Below are 23,891 nucleotides of genomic sequence, written 5' to 3'. Positions count from 1 at the left end.
TCAATATATTTTACACACTGACTGTGCGTAGTTTAGAGGAATAATGTGAAAATATATTATTTTGATGGTGAAAACAAAAGGAGGACTGTTTCTGTTAGTTATATTGGCTTTGAAAATGTTAATAATTTAAAAGGCTTTATACTCCTACCCTCCTACTCTGTGAATTCAGGAGCAGCTGTGAGAAAAGGGCTTACACCCAGTGTGCAAGCTGGGAGTGCAGGGCCTTCCTCCCAGCTGCATCCCTGGCAGCCGTGGAGGTTCCTGCTGCCCTCAGCTCCCACCAAGTGCAAGGAAATTCAGAGATTTTCTGGTGGCCTGTGCTCCTCCTTTTGCCTGGAAGGGATTGCAGCAGCAAAATGTGGGCTTGCAAATAAAACCACAAAACCGTAAACAGTTTGAAGCATTTCTTGAAAGATAAATTAGAGGGATGTCCAACATCTGAACCACCAGAGCAGGGCTTTGTGGGTTGCACAGGGTGACTCATGAGGGTAGAACATATTGTACTGAAAACATCCTTTGGGGAGCTAAAGTACTCCTGTGGATCCACTTAATTTATTTCAATAGAGGGTTTGAAAGAACCCAAAGAGTTTGCAGAAAGGAACAAAAGGTGCTCTGCATGTTTTAGAACTTCTGTTTCCTCTGTCTCCCCTCTCCAGCTGTATTTCCTCATTGTAGACATGAGAGGAATCTGCAAATCCTACTGACATGATTTCATTCTCTGATTACCTTCTGATTATAAACCTTTTATTTTGGAGAAGAGGAATGGGGGGGTTTTGTGTAGAACATAGGATTTCAATCAAACTTTGTATCATGAGGCACTACCTGTGTCTCCACATCCACAGAATATACTGTGAAGCAACATTTTATTAAATAACCAAAGCTTTCAGCTGTTTTGCAAAATGCTGGGCTTTTTGTTACCCTCTTTGGCTTTTCTGCCTGTCCACTCTGGTAGACATTTGAAAGGCCAAGCCTGTTGTCCAAAGCCTGTGTTTATTAAAAATGCTGTGTTCTGGAGCACAGCAGCACTGGGCATCCTATTATATATTGTATAATAACAGTTCAGTCTGCTGTGGGAAACAGCCTGAGCAGCAATTTGGGATTAGAATTGTGGAAAATGCATTATCACTTTAGGTCAGCCTCACTGCATTCCCTCTGTGGTTATTGGTGCCCAGATCTGAGCATGGAGTCACCAAAGCTGGAAGAGACCTTAGAGATCCTTCAGTCCAAGCATCAGCCCAGCAGGGCCATGATCACCCCAAATCCACATCCCCATGGCCACATCCAGACCCCTCCTGGACACTCCCAGAGATGGTGGCTCCATGCCCTCCCTGGCAGCTTATCCTCGTGGAGTTCACAGAATATTCCGGGTTGGGAGGGTCCCACAAGGATCATGGAGTCCATCTCCAGTGAATGGCACAACCAGGGATCAAAACCCCAGCCTTGGCTTTGCCAGCACCACCTGAGCTCATCCCAGGGCCTGAGCATTCCTTCAGGGAGAAAAGAGCTGAGGTCTGCCACGTGCTGGGCAGGGGCAGCACCGGGATTGCTGCTCCTGCTCCTGGTGTCACCCCTCGTCACGCGCCCCTGAGCTGCTCTGCATCCTCCCCTGCTGCTCCCCACTCTGCGGTTAGGCATCAACTGGTGCCACAGTGCAGCATTTGCAGCTTCTCCTGAATTGTGTTACACTTTTTGCTGGCTGTTTCTCCCTTTTTTAGGGTATTTCTGTGTGAGCCTGCCCACGCAGGGCACCTCACCTGCTCTCCTGGAAGTGTTACCTGAACTGGTTTTGTTCTCAGCTGTCCTGAGGGCTGCTTGTCCAGCAGCAAACAGCATCTCCATGAAAACTCAAACTGAAGAGATTTCCATACTCTGAGTCTTGTTCTGAACCAAGGGAACACTTCAGTGCTCAGGGAAAGGTTGTGTCTCATCACAGAGTTGCTGTTGGTGGCACCTCTCTGTCACTGAGGGGCAGTTCCTGACTATTTTGGGACTGGATACACCAGAAAAGTTAAAGAATATTTTCTGTGCTCATCTCCAGTTAGTATAATTAAATAAGCTATGCTTTATCTATGCATTATGATATTCCTGCTGTAAAATGAAGAAATTGTAGACAATTAATTTGAAAAGCATTATGTCTTTAGCAAGAAGCTCTCAAGAAGACAACCTGTCTCCTCTGAAACATCAAACTGACATAAAAAGTGCTTCCTCATCTTAAAGCTGATGAGAAAGGGCCAGGCACAGGATATTTTTAATATTTGCCATTATTTAATTTTATCTACTAGAAAAATTTCTTAGTTTCTTTACATGAACAACCTCAGAGAAATACAACAAAACCTGCATCAAAGGAACTGCCACTGGAGCTGAGCAATCAGTCATTCATAAACACCTACTGAACCAAGCTTTAGGAGAGGTGATTGGGAAATTATAGACCTGACAGATCTTGCAGAAATAGTTTTTTCCAATATATCTTGCAGAATAGTTTTTTCCAATTCAGCTGAAGGATGAGATGCCACCACATCACCTCAGAGACCCCTCTGTCCTTGGTGCTCTCCCAAGGGATCGTTCTCCAGCTGCACAGGAATGCTGCACGGTTTCTCTGTCCTCCCAGCCTTTGGAAGAGAAGGAGGAGATGATGTTTTGTACTTTCTCCCTTTACTACCACAGGAGCAGATAAAAATTAACCTGTCTGAACTCTGTAATAGCAGAAGCTGTCATTGTATGCTTGTGCAAAGAATAATTTAAGAGAATGCTTATGGAGCCTTTACAGAAAGGGAAAAATATTTCCACGTCTCAGCAAAATCTTTAAAAACAAATACATCTGCATTTGGGATGATTCAGAGGATAGCACAGGAAATAAATCTGGTGTAAAGGCTATAACAAGCATCATAAAAGATTCAGAAAGGTATTGAATTGGTCTGGATGAAAAGAAAACAAACATAAATCACTAGGCTTCAATTAATGTTGTGTCAGGTTTGTTTCTGGGTTGGTTTTCTCCTGGTTAATAATGTTCCCTGAAAAGAGCATCCAGCTAAGAGGGCCAGGGGATTGTTCCCAGCCCCAGCACAGATGTCACAGATGTCACAGCTGGCAGGGACAGCTGAGAGCGATGACACTCAGCTGCTGATGTCTTTGTGCTGCTTCCACGGAGCTCCCTGGGCCCTCGGGCACTTTCTCTTCTCCAGCACAACTGGCCCAGGCTCCAAACTCATCCTTGCAGCCCTGCAGTTGTGCTGCAGCTTAGACTCCAGCCAGTGGGAATTTAGTGTGAAAAATGCAGATATTGCTAGAGTTGTGTCTGTGTTATTATCAGCCTTTAGGAGCAGTTCAGAGAGATTTTTAATTTTTAAATCAAACAAAGTGTAGATCTCACTGGCTATATTGTTGCCCTGCTGTTGATTCTTTTTGCACCAAATGGAAAAACAACAATTTGACTTTTATGGTTTTGAACTTTGTGACTATCAGTGCAAACACTTTGCTGTGATCTGGCAAAAGTTTCCTAAAATCTACTCAGGTTTTAACTAGAAATTGAAACAATTGATGAAATAGATTTTTTTAAAAGGAGTTCTTTCCAGACTGGATTTCCACAAAGAATTTTATATCTTTGTAGCTTTGTGTTGCTTTAAGAGAATGATGTATGCCAATGTATTAGTCAAAAATAATTGAAACAATAATTGAAACAATTGATAAAATAGATTTTTTTTTAAATGATTGTTTCCAGACTGGATTTCCCCAAAGAATTTTACATCTTTATAGCTTTGTATTGCTTTAAGAGAATGATGTATGCCAATGTATTAGTCAAAAATAATAATAATATAAAAGGACCAACCTTTGAATTTGATAAAACCTGATTGTAAAATTGAAAGCTATTGAATACAAAAAGAACAGCAAGAGAATCAGTGGTGGCAGGTTATAAAGTGAAACAGTCATTGAGAAAGGCTCATTTAGAATGATTTTATTAATTTTTAAAGGAATTCAATAATCATGCATTAATTATCTCCATAAACTGAATATATGAGCTAAGAGCATGGAAATGGCAGTGGACTAGTGATTGCCTTTGCTTTCTGTCTCTAACAAAGCAAAGCCTAAAAAAAACTTCTCTAGTTTTTCACTTAAAAATTAATTCCTAGAGCATTACAGCAAGCACAGTGATGCAGAGCCAGCTAATTTTATGTAGTTTTCTGTGAGCAGCCCAGCTTGGCTGGTGCAGAGCAATGAATCCAAGCACCACACAGGCAGGTCCAGAACAGCTCCCTTTGTTTATTGCCTCTTCCTTGGGAAGGTTAATAATTGCACTGTTTACACTGAACTTTTAATTAAGATGTCTTTGACTCCCCAGATTTCTGTTTAGCTAAGACTCAATGTCTTTGTGCCTCCTGAACCATGCCATTACAGAAATAGTTCCTAGGCTTTGTCACTGCTCTCTTGAAACTTAATATTTCCACTTTTGTTTCTTTATAAACATCAGAGTGCCTGAGGCAGCAGATGAGAAAAAGCTGGCACAGTAATCTCCCTCCAAGTTCTCTCATTGCTGTGTCTTTTTCACATTTTCAAAATTCAGAGATGAAAAGATCCCTATCAGCCAGGAGAATAAAAAACTGTCCTGCTTTATTAACCTCTTGAATTAAGAGATAACATTCTAGGGAACACAAGGAAACAAAAAAGAGAGGAGAGGAGAGGAGAGGAGAGGAGAGGAGAGGAGAGGAGAGGAGAGGAGAGGAGAGGAGAGGAGAGGAGAGGAGAGGAGAGGAGAGGAGAGGAGAGGAGAGGAGAGGAGAGGAGAGGAGAGGAGAGGAGAGGAGAGGAGAGGAGAGGAGAGGAGAGGAGAGGAGAGGAGAGGAGAGGAGAGGAGAGGAGAGGAGAGGAGAGGAGAGGAGAGGAGAGGAGAGGAGAGGAGAGGAGAGGAGAGGAGCCCTTTGGTTCTGGACAGGTGTTCACAAGATCCCTTTTTATCAGTGCAAGGAACTACATCCTGACATCCATCTTCTCCTGGCTGTAACTGGGCAGGAATTTGCTTTGGCAGGAGACAAAGCCAAAAAAAAAAAAAAAAAGAAAAGTAAAAAAAAAAAAGAAAAAAATAATAATAAAAAAGGCAAAATCAAAGAAACAGTGTTTTCCTGGGGTTTGAGGAAGGAGGATAATGCATAATCCAGACAGGAGAGTAAAAGGGTTGGTAGCAATTTATACACATTGGTAGCAATGTGTATAAAGATATGGCTATCACTAGATATGATGCAGAAGCAGAAAGTAGAGAATTAATATTTTATATTAAAAAGGAGGGAGGGATTGACTGGCCAGGTGTTGTTAAAGAACAAACACTGAAGGAAATGGAGGGGAAGACAGTGGTGTACAAAGCCATGCAAAGCAGTTCAGAGTAGATCGATCTGATCTCTAAGATGAGGCAGAAACTTTCTGGTGTGCCTATCCCTGGGAAGCTGGTTTGGCTGCACTGGGGGCAAATGTTCCTTCAGCTGACCAAATCTAAATGGTGAATTCAGAGACAGATGGGGAGCCAGGGAGAGCTCTGCATGAGAGTAGACACAGAGTTCTTGAAATAAAGGGCTTGGGAGCACAAAAGTCCTTTTTTCAGTGGTGTGAACCCAAGGTGGGAACACAGCAGAGAAGTTTGCTCATGCTAAAGTTGAAATCAGCAGCAGGAAGGAGAATGGACAATTGTGTAGGAGGAGTGAGTTGTCTGGGAGTAGAAGAGCTGCTGGGATCACATTCATGATATGAAATGCAGGGCTTTGGGGCGTGACAGGAGAATTGCTGCCCTGCGTGGGAGGGCTTGGGGCAGTGAGGAGATGAAACAGCTGGCTGTGCTTGTGGGGTACAGCATGGCTGGGGCTGGGAGAAAGGAATGTCAGATCCTCCCTTGGACAGGGTAGGGGCGGCCAGGAGACAGGATTGGGGCTCATGGATGAGAAGCCACTTGGAGTGATACATAAAATACCCTGTTTCATATTCAATGCATTGATCCAGGGAAAGCAATGCCTGTTGGAAAGAGGAAATGTGGCCCAAGCAATCCTTTAGGGAGACAAAGCCCTCCCTGCTCTTTGGGCTCTGCAGCAGCCCTGAGAGCCAGCTGGGACCTCACTGAGCAGCTCCTGCAGGGGAAGTCAGGCCTGGAGCTTCTGGTGGGGCTGGTCCTGCTGGAGCCCTGCAGGAGGGGCAGTGGCTGCTGCAGCTGGGGCCACTCAGGCTGAGCTGCTCTGAGACACCAGAGCTGGGCTGGGGGCTTCATACCCGCTGAAATCAAAATCAAAGAGTGGAGCAAATAAACTATACTAAATGTTATAGTTACACCATGCATTAGAGGGAAAGGAGGGATATTTCCATTTTCCAGTGAAATAAATTGTGTCTGGTTACAGCAATCTTGGCAAAACTCATGGGCAGGGAAGTTCTCAAATTCCACTGTGGTCATGCCTGGCTCAGGCAGGGACCAAAGCTGAAAGGTTTCCAGTGCTGCTCCTTTCTTCAGAACTTCTACCCCCACAAAAGGTTCAAAGCTATCTGAGCTATCTGACAACTAACTCTGAATTTAAATGGGTTCTCTGCTTTTTGTTGTCTTCTTATTTTTATTTTCTTCTAAAGGAGAAGTTGGATTTTTTAAAAGATTTTTGTGTTCCTTAATTGCCACTGAATTTGTCATGCTGCCAGTTGCAACCAGAGACAAAAATGTCTGGATGAAGGAAATACAGTGAAAAGGGTAAGTGTGCATATTGAAGGCAGTTAAGTAAAAGTTCTGTCTAAAAAGAAAATATTCCTTTGTTTGCCAGGCCTACTGAGCTCTATGATATTTTACCTAAATTTTAAAATCATTATAATTATTGTTATCATTGTTACCATTATTGTTGTAAACAATTCCAGGGTCCTCTATTGAAATTTAAATTTTCGTGCCAGTTCTGGTGAAAAAACACACTTCTTTTCATGTGCTCCCCAATGCCCTGTGCCATGGCTTTCCTAACACAGCAAAGTGGGAGAGCAGCCTGGGGATTTACTCTTCCTGTTTCATGTCAGGAAAAGTATTTCCTTTAGGTCTCCTGTCACTGGGAGCAACAAAGCAGCGAGGAAGGAGCTCTGCAGCTCCTCTCCTCTCTGCAACATCTGCAGCAGACACAATTCTAAAGCCCTCAATTCCCAGGCATGAATGAGCTATAAAAACAATGTGTCAGAAATGAAAATTGTTCCATCATAATTTTTCACAGTTCTTTTTGACAAAAGCCAAACAAGTCTCATGAATACACATTTCCTATAACCTTATACATTATGTATCAGGCCATAGTGGGAGTGCTGGGAATTACTTATCCCTCGGAAGGGCCTTTGAAAGTGCTCAGTTGGTAAATAACCCGAGCCCTAGGAGTAGTAGGTACTTTTTTTTTTACATATTATATATTATCTGTAAGGGTAGGCAGACATTCAGCACTTTATCTTCTTTCTGATAAATCTTCAGATCCAGCAATAGCTGCGACTTTGGATCAACCATATGAGCTATAATTTCACCCTCCCCAAAATTATTCTGAGAAGTCAGAAACTCCCAGCAGAGGCTGTGCCACCGAATGTGCCAGAAATGTGGTAAGAACAAGTGTTAAGCTGTGCTAAGTGTGGTGAGTTGCTCCTCATGTCCCCTGGAACTTTCAGATGGCAGGGGGCCAAACCTGGATTTTGCAGTGTTTTACTGCCTTGTTGCTGGGCCAGGGCTCTGAGTGTGAGCTTTGTAAACCTCTGTGTTCATCAGCACTGTGCTGGCATTTCTTGGGAAGAGCTCCCACTAATCTTTTGTGCATAAGCTGGGCTCTGTCTGCAAGCACCAACAGAGATACCAAGGGGCTGATGGATTTCCAGGAGCAGGAAATGGGCACAGACAGAGCACGGCTCCAGTGCTGTGCTTCCCATCCAGGGGTATGAAATCCCAGGGCAGGGATCAGTTAGGGGACGTTGCAGGAAATTCCCCATCACTGTTGGTCAATGAAGATTTATGGTGTTGCCTCAGCAATAATTTACTGATTGGTGCTGCCTGACTAATGCAGACACGAGGCAGCTGAGTTCATTGAAACCATAGGGCAGTTTGCAACTGCTTTGAGGTGTCACTGATAATTTACTCATGTGATTATGATTTAACTTCTCCCTGGCTGTTCCTCGCCCGGTGGGAGCTCGGAACATTACAGAAGTGAGAGGATAAATTAGCTGCAGACAAACAACATATGTTTGTATCTGCTCTATAGCCAGACAAGTATTTTTAGTGAAACCCCATCCAACTTGTTGATCCCTGTTTGGCTGAGGAAAATGCTTAAGCCCTTTAAATCAGGAGCTACTTTTGCCTATGCAGCTGTTGGATATGAACTGTAATGGGGCTGTAAAATGTCTGAGAGTCCCAAGATGCTTCCATAACTGCTAAAAATGGCTCGTGAAATACAAGTCCAGTGCTTCAAACACAGGGAAAGCCTTGCTCAAATGAGTATGGACAGAGCTGCTCTGCCTGAGGAGCAGTGCCCACAGCAGAGCAGTGATAAACAGATTTTGGCCCCAGGTAACTGCAGCCATTTTCCTAAGAGTGAACTCAGCTCTCACAGCAAATGCTGCCAGCTTTAAATATGATCAAAGTCTTGTATTTATTTTTTTCCCTTCACATTTCTATAGCTTTAAAGCAGGACTGTAACCTGTGCACCAAAGAAAATTGGAGCCAAGATGAATGTCCACCTTTGCTGCTTGTGAGGCAGCACTGCAGCTTTCCAGAGAGCTGCTCTGCTGACTGTGCAGTGCCAGAGCTGTCAAAAGCATCCAGGAAAACTCACAGGATGACTCCTGCACTCGCTGTGGTAGGGGAGGCTGCAGAGGTTTAACTGAGGGTGTGAAAAGGGGAGCAATGATGTCTTTCCCAGCAGCTCTCTGATGTGGCAGGAGCATAACCAGCTCCTTTATTTATCCTTGGCAAGGGTACTTGGCCTGCCACTGCAGATTTTTTATTCTGGGAGAGCATGTGTGTGTCAGATATAGAAAGTTCATTCTTTTATCCACAGAGGAGAGGGAAGGAGGAGTGCAGCAGGTCGATGCTCTGCAGGCAGACACAAGGAGCACTAAGTGGGGCATGGGAGCACGGGCAGCTCCTTCCCTGCCCGCAGGAGCGGGGAGTGCTGATAAAAGTGATTGCACAAGACAGGGGGATCTGAGCCCTGTCAGGCCAAGCCTCTGCCTGATTTATGTGGAGTGAGGAGAAATGTCACAGCAGGGCATGATTTGGTACTGGAACAATGCAAAGACTGGACAGGTTTTGAGGCCTTGCAGTGACCCAGGTGATGAGTGCAGGTAAGGAAGGTACCAGGGAGATCACAGACCTGTGCAGGTGCCAACCTGAGATTAAAAGTGTGTGATTTTTAATGGTTTTTAACAGAGTCTGTTAGTGCCTAGTGCCATCACTTATCTTGTCTAAGATCCCCACTGTTAAATGGCAGACATTTGACTTATTTGTATAGGTGGCTTGAACGAAAACAGTTCTAGAGGTTTTGATTTTATGGGAATTTGCCTCTTGCAGTATGATAAATCACAGAGCACTAAAAGGTGCCTCACAAAACAGCTGACTCTTACATGGTATGGTGTCATTTTAAAACTCTGCTTGTTTTGGTGTTGTCTGTAGTCAGTAACAGTATTGACAAATTCAGCTAATTCCATTAACTCACTGAGTGCATATAGTGAGATATAGCATATATCTGTACATTAATATTTATGTGAAATGACCATTTTTCACTATTTTAGATGGAATCATTGCTTCCTATATGAAGCAGAAGCAGAAAGAAAGGCTGAGGCCTCAAAAATTCATTCCTATAATTCCCTGTGGTATTCCTTTTAGTATGAATAATGAGCTAAATGTTTGGAAAATTTCTTAAAAATATTTATAAAAGTATCAGGCTTCTTAAGCCTCTTCATCAGGCTATTTACATGGACACTGCATGGAATTCCAGTTCAATTCCTTAAATTGAAGTGTTTCTGAGAAAGAAGCACTGTATTCTATGCAAACTTAACCTCTCTATTTAGCAGTCAGTGTCATATTGGATACCCACAAAACCTAATTTTTTCTGCTTTATTTCAATAATCTTTCAAAATGCAGGGAAAGTTGTCACGTTTATGGCTCCATTCTGTAGGAAATTGCTGGTTTCATTAAGAGGCTACTGGAGTCAAACGTTTTATTTAAAGCTGTAAGACTGAGTTTATGATGGCAACAAGACCTTAATCACTTTTCAGTTAAGCCTGAGTGGTGCTAAAGCTGCTGAACGTAGGTGCTCACTGCCCAGTGAATAAGATTTTCTATTTTATTTTCTGATGTTTTTAAATGCTTTCAACTTGATTGCAGTAAAGCAAAGCAAATCAAGTAACTCTGGATATGAACTGATCTTTCCTGCATTGTGTCTTTGCATTTGTGTTGGAGAAATTCCTAATGACTGGGCAGGAACAGATCTGCAAACACACAGGGGGCTCTTACTGCAGAGGTGGGGTTTTCAAATCCTGACATTTTACTTTTTGAATTCACAGCAGTTACTGGATCTGTGTTATTGGTCTTTCCCTAATTACTCTTGACCTGGACCTACTTTGGTGGCTCTGTGAAGATTCTTTAGGCTGGAAGGGACCTTAAAGCCCACCCAGTGCCACCCCTGCCATGACAGGGACACCTTCCACTGTCCCAGGCTGCTCCCAGCCCCAGTGTCCAACCTGGCCTTGGGCACTGCCAGGGATCCAGGGGCAGCCCCAGCTGCTCTGGGCACCCTGTGCCAGGGCCTGCCCACCCTGCCAGGGAACAATTCCTCATTGCCAAGATCCCATCCAGCCCTGCCCTCTGGCAGTTTGAACCCTTTCCCCCTTGTCCTGTCACTCCAGGCCCTTTTAAATAGCCTGAAATTCATTTGTTTGAACACAAAATTAAAACTCTCCCTGTAGAAACAGCCAGACATTTTTACAGTGTACTTAATTATTCTTAGTGTCTTCTGTGACCGTGTTCACAGGGGTTCTTGGATGAGGGAAGAGACAAGAATGTTGACTCCATGACCAGAAGGCTTGATTTATTATTTTACAATATATATATATTACATTATAACTACACTAAAAAGAAAAAGAAGGACAGGTTTCCTCAGATGCTAACTAAGCTAAGAATAGACAAGAAAAGAATGATAACAAAGGCAGCTGTCTTGGAATCTGTCTGAGATAGGTCGGTCCTTGACTGGCCATTAATTATAAACATCCAAGAGGGGCCAATCACAGGTGGACCTGTTGCATTCCACAGCAGCAGATAACCATTGTTTACATTTGTTCTTTACATTAGCAGGAAAATCCTAAAGAAAATATTTTCACACAAGGATGTCTGAGACAGTCTTTGAAATACAGAGATTTGCCATCCATTGGTAATTTGGCAACATAAAGGATTTATGTTTTATTTTCTTTCAGTCTCTTTCTTGCTTCTATGTCTTGGAAGCTAAACAGAGCTGATGGCAGAGTGGCATTAGATGAACGGATATGGATTACTAAAAAATGTTCTTTGCACGAAAGGACCAAAGCACTGGGGGCTGCCTGGAGAAGCAGAATTCCCAGTGTCTCCACACACTGCTAAGTACAGGCATTATCTTCAGCACCCCTTTTATCTGCTGTCACTGCGGGGCTGTCACTGTCACTGTCACTGTCACTGTCACTGTCGGGGGGGTGGCAGCGCTGACACGCGCGGTGGCAGCTGTCACACGGGCAGGACACGCCACCTGCTCTGAACTGCAGCTTCCACACCGTGCTCTGGGGAACCTCCCACTCTGCTGCCTGGGATCACCAGCAAATCCACATCATCTGCTGGGACTGACCTATTTTGGGGTTACACCTCATGTCTAATCCAGTGCATTCTGGATATGTCATTGTGACTTTTCTGAAGAGTGAATTTTCACTGGGAACTCCTGGGTAAATGGCCAAAATCCTGACATTCTGGCAGGACAAAACCTCCAGCTAGGACAGACCACCAGCCTCAGCTGTGTGTTACACTGAACTGAAATGCTGCCACGAGGCAGCATTTTCCTGTGCAGAGCTATATCATGGGGTGGAACTAGTGGGAAAAGGCAGATATGGGGTGGTGTGGTTATCAGACAGATTTCTCAGTAGTGCCCATGATGAAACAACAAGGAGGTGAGATTGCTCAGTGAGTGCTGCTCACACAGAACCTCCACAGCTCTCATTTATCCCTGCAGCTGGCCTGGGGCAGGGATGCTGCAGCAGGCACCAGGGAGGAGCTGCAGTGCATTGATTGCAGCCCTCATCAGGCCCCTTGGTGCTGGGAGCACACAGGGAGGCCCCAGAGGCAGCTCTGTGCCTGCAGCTCTGTGCCTGCAGCTCAGCAGCAGCTGATGCCCCCCAGAGCCCCCTGTGTGACCCACAAAGGCTTTGGAGACTGGCAAGGGACCAGGTAGAATCAGCTTGGACCTCGAGAAGCTTTAATGAATTGATGCAGCACCAAGATCCAAGGGGAGCTCCCCTGAATACCTGCAGTGATGGGTTTGCCAGGGGCCACACTGGTTTCTCCAAAGTCAGGTTCTGGGCACCAGGAATGTCAGAAAACAGTAAAAATCACCAAGATAAGCTCAGTGAGACTTGAACTGAATTCAATACTAAAACAAAGAAACACAGTTGCCATCATCTTCCTTTGCACACTTCAAAGAATTAATTTGTCAGGAGGAGACAGGATTTTACTTAGCAAACATGAAATTATTGTATAGCAGCACACACACTCCTGCTGCTTGGTTTTTAAATTTTACCCAGGAGTTCAGCATCTTTGCTTGATTTGTTCTGAAGGGACAATTGGACATCATATCTGGGTTGAAGGTCTTTTCTATCAATGGATTGATAATTCTGCATAATTTATTGCTTGGAACAAGTAATTTTTTGGTGTATACTTGCACATATCTGAAGTAATTCATCCCAATACTGCAGAAGAATAATTTTTGAGCACTCCTGAGGGGGTCTGTAGAACATTTCTGATTTCTTAATTAGTTTCTCAAACTTAGGTGACATTTGGTGGAACTGATGTCAGCTCCTGTCCCAGGCACTGTGAGCACATTGCTCTGTTGGGATTTCTCTGATCTCTTATGCAGTGTCTGCTCTCAAAGCCCAGGGATGTTTTTCCAGTGGGCTGAAGTGGTGGTCTGTAATTTCAGAGTGATTAAATGAATTGTGATTTCTTGGAGAACAGGAGCTCTGGGGCATTCTGGCCATGAGAATGTGGAATATGCATTACAAAACACAATACTAATATTACTAATTAGAATTGTGATGGCTTTTTCTTTCACAGGTTCATGGAAAGAACAGAAAGTGTGACTGATTAAAAACAGTTTAAAGAGGATAGAGATAGTACAAAATTAATCCTTTTTCACTATATTCTTAATACTGTGATCTTTGCAAGAGCTCTTAAACCCTTCCTAATGTTCCAAGCCTGTGCTGTAATACAGAGCTGGCAGTCAAAGCACTGCAGCAGCCTTAGCTCTGCTGGGGTTTTTTCACAGAAAAAGGTAAAAATTTTGTGTGAGAAATTTACTGAAAACAAATTGGGTAAACAATATGTAAGTTTTTATTATTCGTGTTTTATTATTTTATTTTATGTGCTTTGGGAGCTGTGGATTGGTGATTTGTTGACTGCACTCCCAAAAGCTCTAGGTGTGTGAATTACAAACACACTCTGAGTCTAGAGAAGCCCAGAGTCATTCAGGCTGGGAAAGAGCCCCAAGACTGACTCCAACCCGTGACCAAGCACCACCAAGGCCACTAAACCTTGTAGTGAAAAGGTGAAATCATTCCATTCTGTATCAATATAATAATTCCTTTGCAACAGTTAAATCATTTATCAAACGAGGGATTTGTCTTTAGTGTCTCTCTCTGTCTCTTTGGGAGGAAGTGGCATTGTCTCATGCCCAGAGGGGCCCCAAGGGAAAAAGGGATGCAGAAAGGGAACAATGAGCTGCTCCTGGCACCTGGGAGGGTCTGTGGTAGGAGCTCCAGCTCCACCCTAAGAGCAGAGAAGACTCTGCTGCTTTAGATACAAATCCAGAACAGGAGAATTTACACATTACTCTTCCCTAACTTAAAATTAGTTTGATTTCCAAAGGCAGCGTAGGACATGAGGCTGCTTCTGCACTTGGGGCTGCTTAATTTGCTTTTACTAGTTGTTTTTTTTTAATTTATTATTTTCTTTCCTTTCTCCCCTTATCAGACAATAATATTTTGTGTCATCACATGCTGGGGTTTTATTCTCTACTGGCCTAATTTAGTGACAGGTTGTCAGTTAAACTTCTATTTGGTTGTAAGCAATAAAATCATGCATGAGATGTCCTTGGTACCTTAATCTAATTTAACTAATGACTGTGTCTGTCATTAGGATCCTCTCAAACAGGTAAGATGTTTTCAGGCTGTTCACAGTGGTTCTAATTCTTTATTTTCCATCTTCATCTATTTAGTAAAATTATTTAAGGCTGCAGAATATCCTCATCTCTTTTGTACAAACACACTGTGATCCCTGGCTGCTGGTCACATTTTCATCTGTTTGAAATCTTCAGGGAAAAGGTTTGCTGGGAGAGACAATAAGCTCAATTTTAGCTAGAGATGTTTAATTTCTGTCTGTTTAATGATCCAGAATTGTGCCCACTGGCAGAATACTCAGTTATATTTCAGTGGGATATTTGCTTCTAGAGAAATTTTGCTATAAAAGGATTCCTCCTTTTTCTGTTCTTCTAACTGCACTGACATATTTTTACCTGCTTGACCATACAGGAGATATTTTATTAAATAAACTATATCAGCTACAATCACCTGGAACAAATCTGATCACACCTCAGAGGAGTTTCCCCCAAGCCCTCCCTTGGCTCAGGACGATGATGGCAGCATTCCCTTGCAATGCTGATGCAGACAGCAATTATTAAATTATCCATCCAACATTAATATTTGGGGTTGCAGGGTATTGGTTGGTTCTTGTTGGCTTCAAGGCCTGTGACCTGTGGGACAGCAGTGATGAGGCACAAAGGTAGATTTGCACTTTAATGGGATGTGGGAGTTGATAACACACCAGATTTCCAGGTTTGCTGTACAAAGTGTGGCTGTGCTTGAGCAGGACACTCAGTAGTTTATTAAAACTCTGCTCTGTGGTCCCAAGAGAGAGCTGGTGCTGGTGGAAGCTGAACCCAGCCTGGTGCTGAAGGGGAATGGAAACACCTTTAAAGCATTCTCAGAGCTGAGTGCTGCCAGGCAGCTCCTGTCTCAGCTGCTAGAGCCTGAAGACACTCACTGCTTGCTCAGCTCAGATTGCCCAGCCTGCAGAGGGAAGGCACAGGGGCTCTGCAGCAGAGTGACCTTTGCTTCCTGCACCACTGGCACTGCACTTTCTGCAGCCTCCCAGGCTGCCCTAGGGCTGGGAAGGAAACAACAGTGGCAAGTGCATTAATTTTTAAAAGAATTTGGAGCTACCCTCATCTAAAGGGGCTTTTGTGTGTGTTGTGGTTTGTTTCTTTAGGGGTTTTTTGGTCATAAGCTTTTTGAAAGAGCTGTAGACCTGTCCCACTTGAGTCAGGAATGGGGGTGAGGTGACACACAGACTCTAGATCTCTTCAGAAGGCTGAATCTGAGTTTATTAGAAACCCATTCTTTTATACACCATTCTGATACAGGTGGACCTGATTGGTCACCTAATCAACACCCCATTACACAATCGGCTAATTAAGAAGACACCCTTTGGTAAACATCTTATGAGAAAAGAACTGTTCAAGGCACCAGCTGCAAGATTGTTTTAATTCTTTCTCTCAGCCTTCTGAAAACTCTCCAGAACAATTCCTGGGAAAGGTTTATCTGGTTTACTCTCTCTGACCAGACTGTCATGTCCACATACAACTTTTCCAGTCTCCTGACAAGGATGGGAAATGAAAATGGGTTGTCACTGGAAAAATAACTGGTGGAAAACTTCCACCTAACAGAAGAAGTATCAGTGCTTTAGTCCACTGTGAAAATTACATTTTTTCCTTACAAATAGAAGAACAAAAGGAAGAAACTTTGCTTCTTTTATTTCAATGTACTTCAGATTTTTCCACGTGCTTTCAACTGGCTCTGTCTTCCTGGTGAACATCCTTAATTATCTTTATTAACCAGCATCTCATTCCAGTTTTTAGGATGGCTGTAACAACTACCATCTTAACTCCTCTTGGTAAAACTGTCTTCAGTCTATAGTAGTAGGACTTTCCTGCCTAATGAGGGCTGGTTTCAGAGAGATGCAGAAAGATCTTGTGAGGGCTTCTGTGATTTGGCTTTGAGATATCACACAAAATTAAATGTAGATGAGACCATTTTGGTTAACAGGGTGAAAACATCATACATGAAGTGAAAATATTGCCCAATACCTCTCAGTAACAAGGTAAATCTATGGAAATTCAGGACAGACAATTCAATAGATTTATCTATTAGAGTAATAGATAAAAAGGAGGTCAGATATTATATATTGAGGAAGGCACAGGGAACAGAGCAGAGGAGCCTCTTGACACAGCTCTATAAGTCTGGGACTCATCAGCATCTTGAATTCTGTGTGTGGCTCTGCCACATCAAAAATGATCCCACACAGCTGGAAAAGGGTCAGGAAAAGGAAACAGGGATGATCAAAAGCAGGAGATGGCGCAGAGGCTGTGAACAATTAAGCTGGCTGGAGCACTTCAGCCTCAGGAGAGATGACTGGGACTGGGGAGGGAGATAGGGACGTGTCCCATGGATTGATCACTGTGGAGATTGACTGTTCAGAGCTTTTTATGAGCAGGAAAGAGGAACAAAGGGGTTAAAAACACATCAGAGCCAACCAGCAACTTGTTCACACCATGTGTGGGTGAGCTGTGCAGAACTGCAGCACAGGATGCTCTGGGTGCTGAGAGCTTGGCCTCAAGAGAAGCTCATGGCTGGTACAAACACAGAGACTTGCCAAATACAGAGGAAACAGCCACTTGCTGGTGAAAATGCAAATAATGTTGGATAGGGAGAAAATACCATAGGGAAAATAGAGAAAATGTCCCTACCATGTGTCTGCTGTACACAGGTCTAGGTGTTTGTTTTTGCTGGTGTTACAGACAGGATGATGGAGCAGATCATCCTCTGGTTTGAGCCTCCGTCCTTACATCCCATCCCCTTCTGAGTTCACCTCTTACACTACTGAGAGACTTGGGAACTTGAGAACTAAAACCCTTTCTGCTGCCCCTGGTGTTTCTGTAGATCCAGTCAGTGTGCTGATGCTGCTTTTCTTTGTGGTGTGCAAGCATTTATTAAATGTGTAGGTAATATATATATATGTATATATAAAATAAGAATTTATTTTCCCTCCTTTTAATATCACTGAAGGAACATGATATCAACAGAGAGGTGCTTCTGACCATCCAGAATATCTTTTAAAAATTGGAGGCAGAACATCTCTTTATGGCATCATAGAAATAATAAATCCAGCTCTCTTGTTTACTGTGTGTTGTTTGGTCTGACTCCAGCACTGGGATGGAGCTGGCATTCAAACAACTGATGCACCCATGTACCTCAAAATTAGTCCTGTCTTGGCACTGAGTTATACACTGGGAAATTCTCCTCTTCAGGAGTTTTTATGGCTACCAGAAAGTTCTGTGCAAAGTTTGGGTTTTGATGAGTTAATGTGTTTCTACTATTTCCATGAGCAGCCCTATGAAGGAAGTCTAACAGTAATTGATAGTTCAGAACTGCTTGTCCTGCTTTCTGCTGGAGAAAGTGTGTTTAAGTCTGCACAACACCAACTGATTTGGGTTTCTCATTAATCTGTTCAATAACTGAATCATAGCCAGGAAAAATTGCAATGACAGTGGCAAGATGCTGGCTAACACCTTCATCATTAAAATATTGGTTCTCAAGCATTTCCAGGCCTGTTCTCTCTGAATCCTGTGTGAGCTTGAACCCACTTCAGAATTCCTGAAGAGATAAAGGTTTGGACAGGTAAGTGTTACATATCTTGAGGCAGCCAATTCTGTGATTTTTGTTCAAATAATACCCCTGAATATGAAACATTTGGATGTGTCCTTTATACATCAGACCAGAGGCAAATTTATCATCCAGTGACTGCAATTATTTTGATATTTTGATAGTCCTGGCTGATTTTCTTGCATGGTCTGTTATTCTAATGCTAAAAGTATCAAACAACACAACAAAAAAGCATTGCAGACTTTGTATCCAAATATTTGTCTAGGACAAAAAATAATAACTATTTACAAGAAAAATAAATGACACATTAATATCACCAACAAGCTTTGTGGCTCCATTTGGAAACCTTCAAGGCCTGGCCTTTGTGAGCTGTTTAGAAACCAACACAAACATCTCTCAAATATTTAGTTCTGGGAAATGAAACTGCAAAACAAACAGAATTTCAATACATGTGTCTGTAGAAGGAATGTCTGCCCTGTGCTCCTCTGCTGGGGGTTGATGTGATCTCACCCACCAGCAGCTGGCAGCTCCTGGAGTGAAAATACCCGAGTTTGTTTTACCTTCCATTAAAAAAAACTTGGTTGAAATAAGTTTTTCTCAATCATTGAAAGAACAATATGAATAATTAAAGCTATTTAAATATATTTTAATAGTTAGTTAAGGAAAAAGGGCAAAATTCTCTGGGTTTGGCATGTCTGTTCGTAGTTCCATAATGAATTTTGTTCTTTTTGCATTTTAGACTGTACCTCATACCCTTTCAAGTTTAATTACTGGAAAAGCAATAATAAAAAGTAACAGCTTATGTAAGGTATTTTTATGTTTTGCAGATTGTTAAAAGTCATCTGACAGTTTAGATGCTTTTGATTTTCAGAAAAAACTTTCAGAATTATTTCAGTGCCTGGATGATGAATATTTTGAGAAAACCAGGTTTTGTAATGGGTCACAAATTCAGTTCCTTAATTCACAATAAATTTTTAAGAGATTTTGGCCTTTTCTAGGGATCATCAATTTTACTTTGGCTATCCCAACATGGATTTTGCAGAATATTGTCAGAAATTATTGGCCTGAGATCTTTAAAGGAAAAATTGTTATACTTGAATTTTTCTCTTTTCTTTTATGCTTTTTATGTACATTTTACAGGAGTCTTATATAACCAACTCACCCATAATTTAAAGGGGTTTTACATAGCACACAATTGTTTTTATGCAGAAAGTGGGAGAAATATAGGAAAACACTTGAGAATGTAAGATGTCTTTAATATTCATCTTATTCTCTGCTTCTCAAAATCTTCCCTTCACCAGTCTGGGCCCATGTTAGGGATGAAGGTGGTTACACTCCTTGCCCAAGAATTTGAAAGGAAGTATCTCAGATAGCACAATAAACCTTGTCTCTCTCTAATTTCTTAGCTGCTGATATAAGTTTGCATTCCTGCACTGAAGCTATTGGAGATTTGCATAAACTAACATTTTTGTGGGACTCAGAATAGCTGAGGCTTTGGCTATTGTCCAAATTGTCATTTTAATACCGATGTATCGCTCTCTGAAGAACAGTATTTGGAAAATTGACTTCTGAAACTTGATCCCTGACCCAGCCACTTTGATTTTCAGTCACTCACTGAGGGCCAGGGGCCTACTAATGAAGTTTGAAGTTAAATACACTTTCAAGCTTTAAATACCTAAATTAGGACTTCAAATTCTACCTCTGTTGAATATTGCCAGTGTGAAAATAATGGCCATATGTTGTAGGTAGTGACTGAAGGGAAAATTAACACAAGCAACGGTATATTAATGCTGTAGTGCTCATAAAATCAGATTAAGAATCTCAGAACGGGACAGGAAGCTGGAATGATGGAGCTCAGCCCTTTGCAAGGGATGGGTGAAACCATGGTCAAGCAAAGAAAGGCCAAACCTTCAAATGATTGAATCATTTATATTTCTTTTCCTTCTTCAAGGCTTTCCCTAAGGACTTTCATAAGGAAATCCACAATCCTTTCATAAGGAAAGCCACAAGCATCAGGGATTCTGTTTAATCCTGTTATTTAGGAAGCAATAATAAAAGAAAATAAATAACAAAAGAAAACAAAGGACCTTTAAATGGTGTGGGTCTGTTGCTGTTCTGACCCAGCCATGCAGGAGATGCAGCCCAAGGTGAGGCCAGCAAAGGGCTGCAAAGCTGGGAAGTGTTTGCAGTGACACAGAAATGCAGGATGTGACCATCTGCAACAAAACCCCAGGAAATGTCCACTCTGTCACTTCAGAGTTTTGTACAGTGGTGTGTTTCAAGTGATTTATTGAGGTGCGGTGGCGTTTGCTGGATGAGGGCAAAATGATTTATTGCCACAGAATATTGTTTCTAATAATTCATCAAAGTCTGTAACACTGCAATTAGATGTCTTCAATTCTCCAAAATTATTCTGTCCACCCATGACAGTCTTGTGTGTTTATTGCTGTCAGACAGGGCATCCCACATCCCTGATGTTCTCACATGGCCTCTGGCATGGGTCCCGCTGGGAATGCTGAGGGAATGGGGTTACATCCCATGATGGGACAGTGGGGCACAGCAGGTGGCATTGCCTGCCACCTCCCTTTCCTCCCAGTGATTCTAATTCTAAAAGCAGCTGAAATGAACTACAGAATGCCCTAGGAGGGACACAGGGCATGCAGTGTGAAACTGGACAGGACATGTGTGACCAGCATCTCTCTGTGGGGAGGATGGGGCTTTCCTCTGCCAGGCTCTCCTAAATCCTCTGGGCTCATTCTGGGACCTCGACATGAATAATTAAAAAATGTAAAATGAATGACATGGCCAATCCCAAAATTTGCTTGACACACTTTTAAACCTTCACCTTAAAATCACTGATGAATTTAGAAGAATTTAGTCCCACTAAATTTGATGGCTTTTCAAATTCCAGATGTGCAGTTTTCAGGGGGACTCTGGCAACATCAGAGCCAGGGGCAGGAATGGCTCCCAGCTGCTTCCTGGTGGGATTCTTACCCCTCACTGACCCCAGAAATTCAGCTGAAATTATTTTTTCTATGTTTGTGAGAGCCATGTTAAATTGTGACCTGACACCACAGAGCAAGGAGAAAAAGAAACACAAAAAGCACCTTTTCAATGTGACACACACTCACATTCCCAACTCTTTTAAAATCATATTTTTTCAGGAACAGAATAGACTCTCTGCCTCTGTTTATATACATCTGTGTGCCACCCTTTTAAAGTTTTTACAATATGTGGAGTGAATGCCCCAGTGTCCTTGGCTGTCTTTAAAATAACAAAAACCAGGTGTCATGAATTAAGAGAGGAAACTTGAAGGATCCTGTTGCAAATGACATACAGCACTAAATTAGAAACAACTTGGTCTTGGTCCTGACAAAAGATTTTTTTTAAAAAGAAGGAAAAAAAAGTATTGAGTGGATTTGATACCAAATTACAACAGAGGCAACTGACAAAGTATTTTCCTGGGGTAAGTGTCACAACAAAGCAATTAATAAAAGGAATTCAAATATGCAGGCTGCTTATGGCTCCAGACTGAGTGCTCCAGACTTTGCATCCTTTCTCATTCATATGTGAGAAAAGCCACTGCTGATTAATTGTTTCAGCAGGCAGAGAGATTTGTGTAAGCAGATTTAACATGTAAATTCCTTAGCTTCCCTCAGTTTTTCTTCCACAGAAATGTAACTATGTATCAGTATCTAAAGCCTATAAAGGAGATTCCTCTCATCACAGATGTCAAATTTCATAAAAATGAATTATTTCCATAGCAGACAAATCATCCCAAAATGCTAATGGAGAACACATTAAAATGCAGAAAGTTTGTAGAAAATGTGTCTGTCTGACCTCTTTACACTGGAAACACAGGATTCTCCTGCTGAGGTGCTGCCTTTGTCCATGGGACATCTTGCCCATCTACAGGGATGCTCTCTGTGCCCTTCCCTGGGGAAACACTGGAATTCTGGATCTCAAATCCTATCAGTCTCTCATGGTGCCTATTGCCCTGTTTTTTAAAAAATATATTGGTGGGTTTTGCTTTTATAAAAAACTGTTTCCTGGGGCAATGCCTGCTTGTGTGCACATTTGAGCTACTGATTTTGGTTTTGTTTTAAAAAAGTAAAAAAGTTCCCCCTCTACACACTGAGGGGAGAAGGGCAAGTGCTTTGTGGGAAGGTTCTCAAAGGAGCTGCTCAGGGGTATTTGATAATTATCAGGGGCAGTTTTTTTTTTGTTCATCATATGCTGGTTTGTTTTATCACCAGGATATTCACTTCTGAAACAATTTGCAGGAACAGAGCTGATGTGCATTTTTGATGTTGGAAACATCTTTATTTTCATCCAGCCCTATTTTTTTTTTAATAAAAGGCTGCAGCTCCACAGAATTAAGAGGCTCAGGAGGCTGTTTCATGTATATTTTTATAAAAGCTCTGACCTGGGAGCTCAGACCTCTCCTATTTTAGTGACTGATGTGTTTTTGGGAAGGGATCACTGCAACAGGCACTTAAAGTTCTTACGCTGGCAGCGACATCGAGATCCTCAAGCAAAGCTGCTGCTGTCAGGGAAACAGGAACATAATTTACAGATGTTAATAACTTCCCTGAGCTATTTTGGGAACACTGCTAGCCCCTTCCCTTCCTGAGTGCCTCCCCACGGCAGGGCTGCTCAGATCCATCTGCATGGAGCCATGGCTTTTCCTGGCTGACACACAGACAGCAGAATGAGTTGGAAATCCTGCTCCTTCTGTGCCACACTTCATAATGGAAATCCAGATAAATTGGAGCAAACTTATTTCAGTCCTTCACTCATGGATCACGTTTCTCAGGAACCAGCCAGAAATAGTGAAATAAATTACACCAGGGCCTTCAAAGGAGAAGTGTTTTCCTTCTACTGGAATCCAGTCAGTGTCTTCCAGGGCTAAACAAATACCAGGTGTGAGCTGCAATGAAAAACACGCAGTCCAAGAGTTTGCCTCTGGAAACATGCCAGGGCTGGGGCTGAAATGGAACTTTGGGCTGGGGCTGAAAGGGAGCTTTGGGCTGGGGCTGACAAGGAGCTTTGGGCTGGGGCTCACACAGAGCTTTGGGCTGGGGCTCACAGGGAGCTTTGGGCTGGGGCTGAGAAAGGGCTTTGGGCTGGGGCTGACAGGGAGCTTTGGGCTGGGGCTCACAGGGAACTTTGCACTGGGGCTCACACAGAACTTTGGGCTGGGGCTGACAGGGAACTTTGGGCTGGGGCTGACAGGGAACTTTGGGCTGTGGCTGGCAGGGAACTTTGGACTGGGGCTCACACAAATCTTTGGGCTGGGGCTCACACAGAGCTTTGGGCTGGGGCTCACACGGAGCTTTGGGTTGGGGCTGACAGCTTTGGGCTGGGGCTCAGAGGGAGCTTTGGGCTGGAGCTCACAGGGAACTTTGGGCTGAGGGTCACAGGGAGCTTTAGGCTGGGGCTGAGGATGGCAGGGAGCTTTGGGCTGGGGCTCACACAGAGCTTTGGGTTGGGGCTGACAGGGAACTTTTGTGCTGAGGGTCACACAGAGCTTTGGGCTGGGGCTGAGGATGGCAGGGAGCTTTGGGGTGGGGCTCACAGGGAACTTTGGGCTGGGGCTGAAAGGGAGCTTTGGGCTGGGGCTCACAGAGAGCTTTGGGCTGGGGCTGAAAGGGAGCTTTGGGCTGGGGCTCACAGAGAGCTTTGGGCTGGGGCTGACAGGGAACTTTTGTGCTGAGGGTCACACGGAGCTTTGCGCTGATCAGGGCCATCTGAGGAGTTTCCTGGTCCCGGCCTCAGATGGGAGGAGGCGGGTCTGCAACCAGGAATGCGCCGGGATTAGAGCCCGCTGTAATGGGAGCCACATTTCCCTCATGTGCTGGGGGATGGGGCTGTGCAGGAGCTGCAATATTCCCCTCTCTGAGCACTCAGCAGCGCTGCAGGAA

The sequence above is a fragment of the Molothrus ater genome, chromosome 12, assembly GCF_012460135.2.
Source record: "Molothrus ater isolate BHLD 08-10-18 breed brown headed cowbird chromosome 12, BPBGC_Mater_1.1, whole genome shotgun sequence".
NCBI classification, from domain to species: Eukaryota; Metazoa; Chordata; class Aves; order Passeriformes; family Icteridae; genus Molothrus; species Molothrus ater.
Note: the sequence above shows the minus strand (reverse complement) of the source record.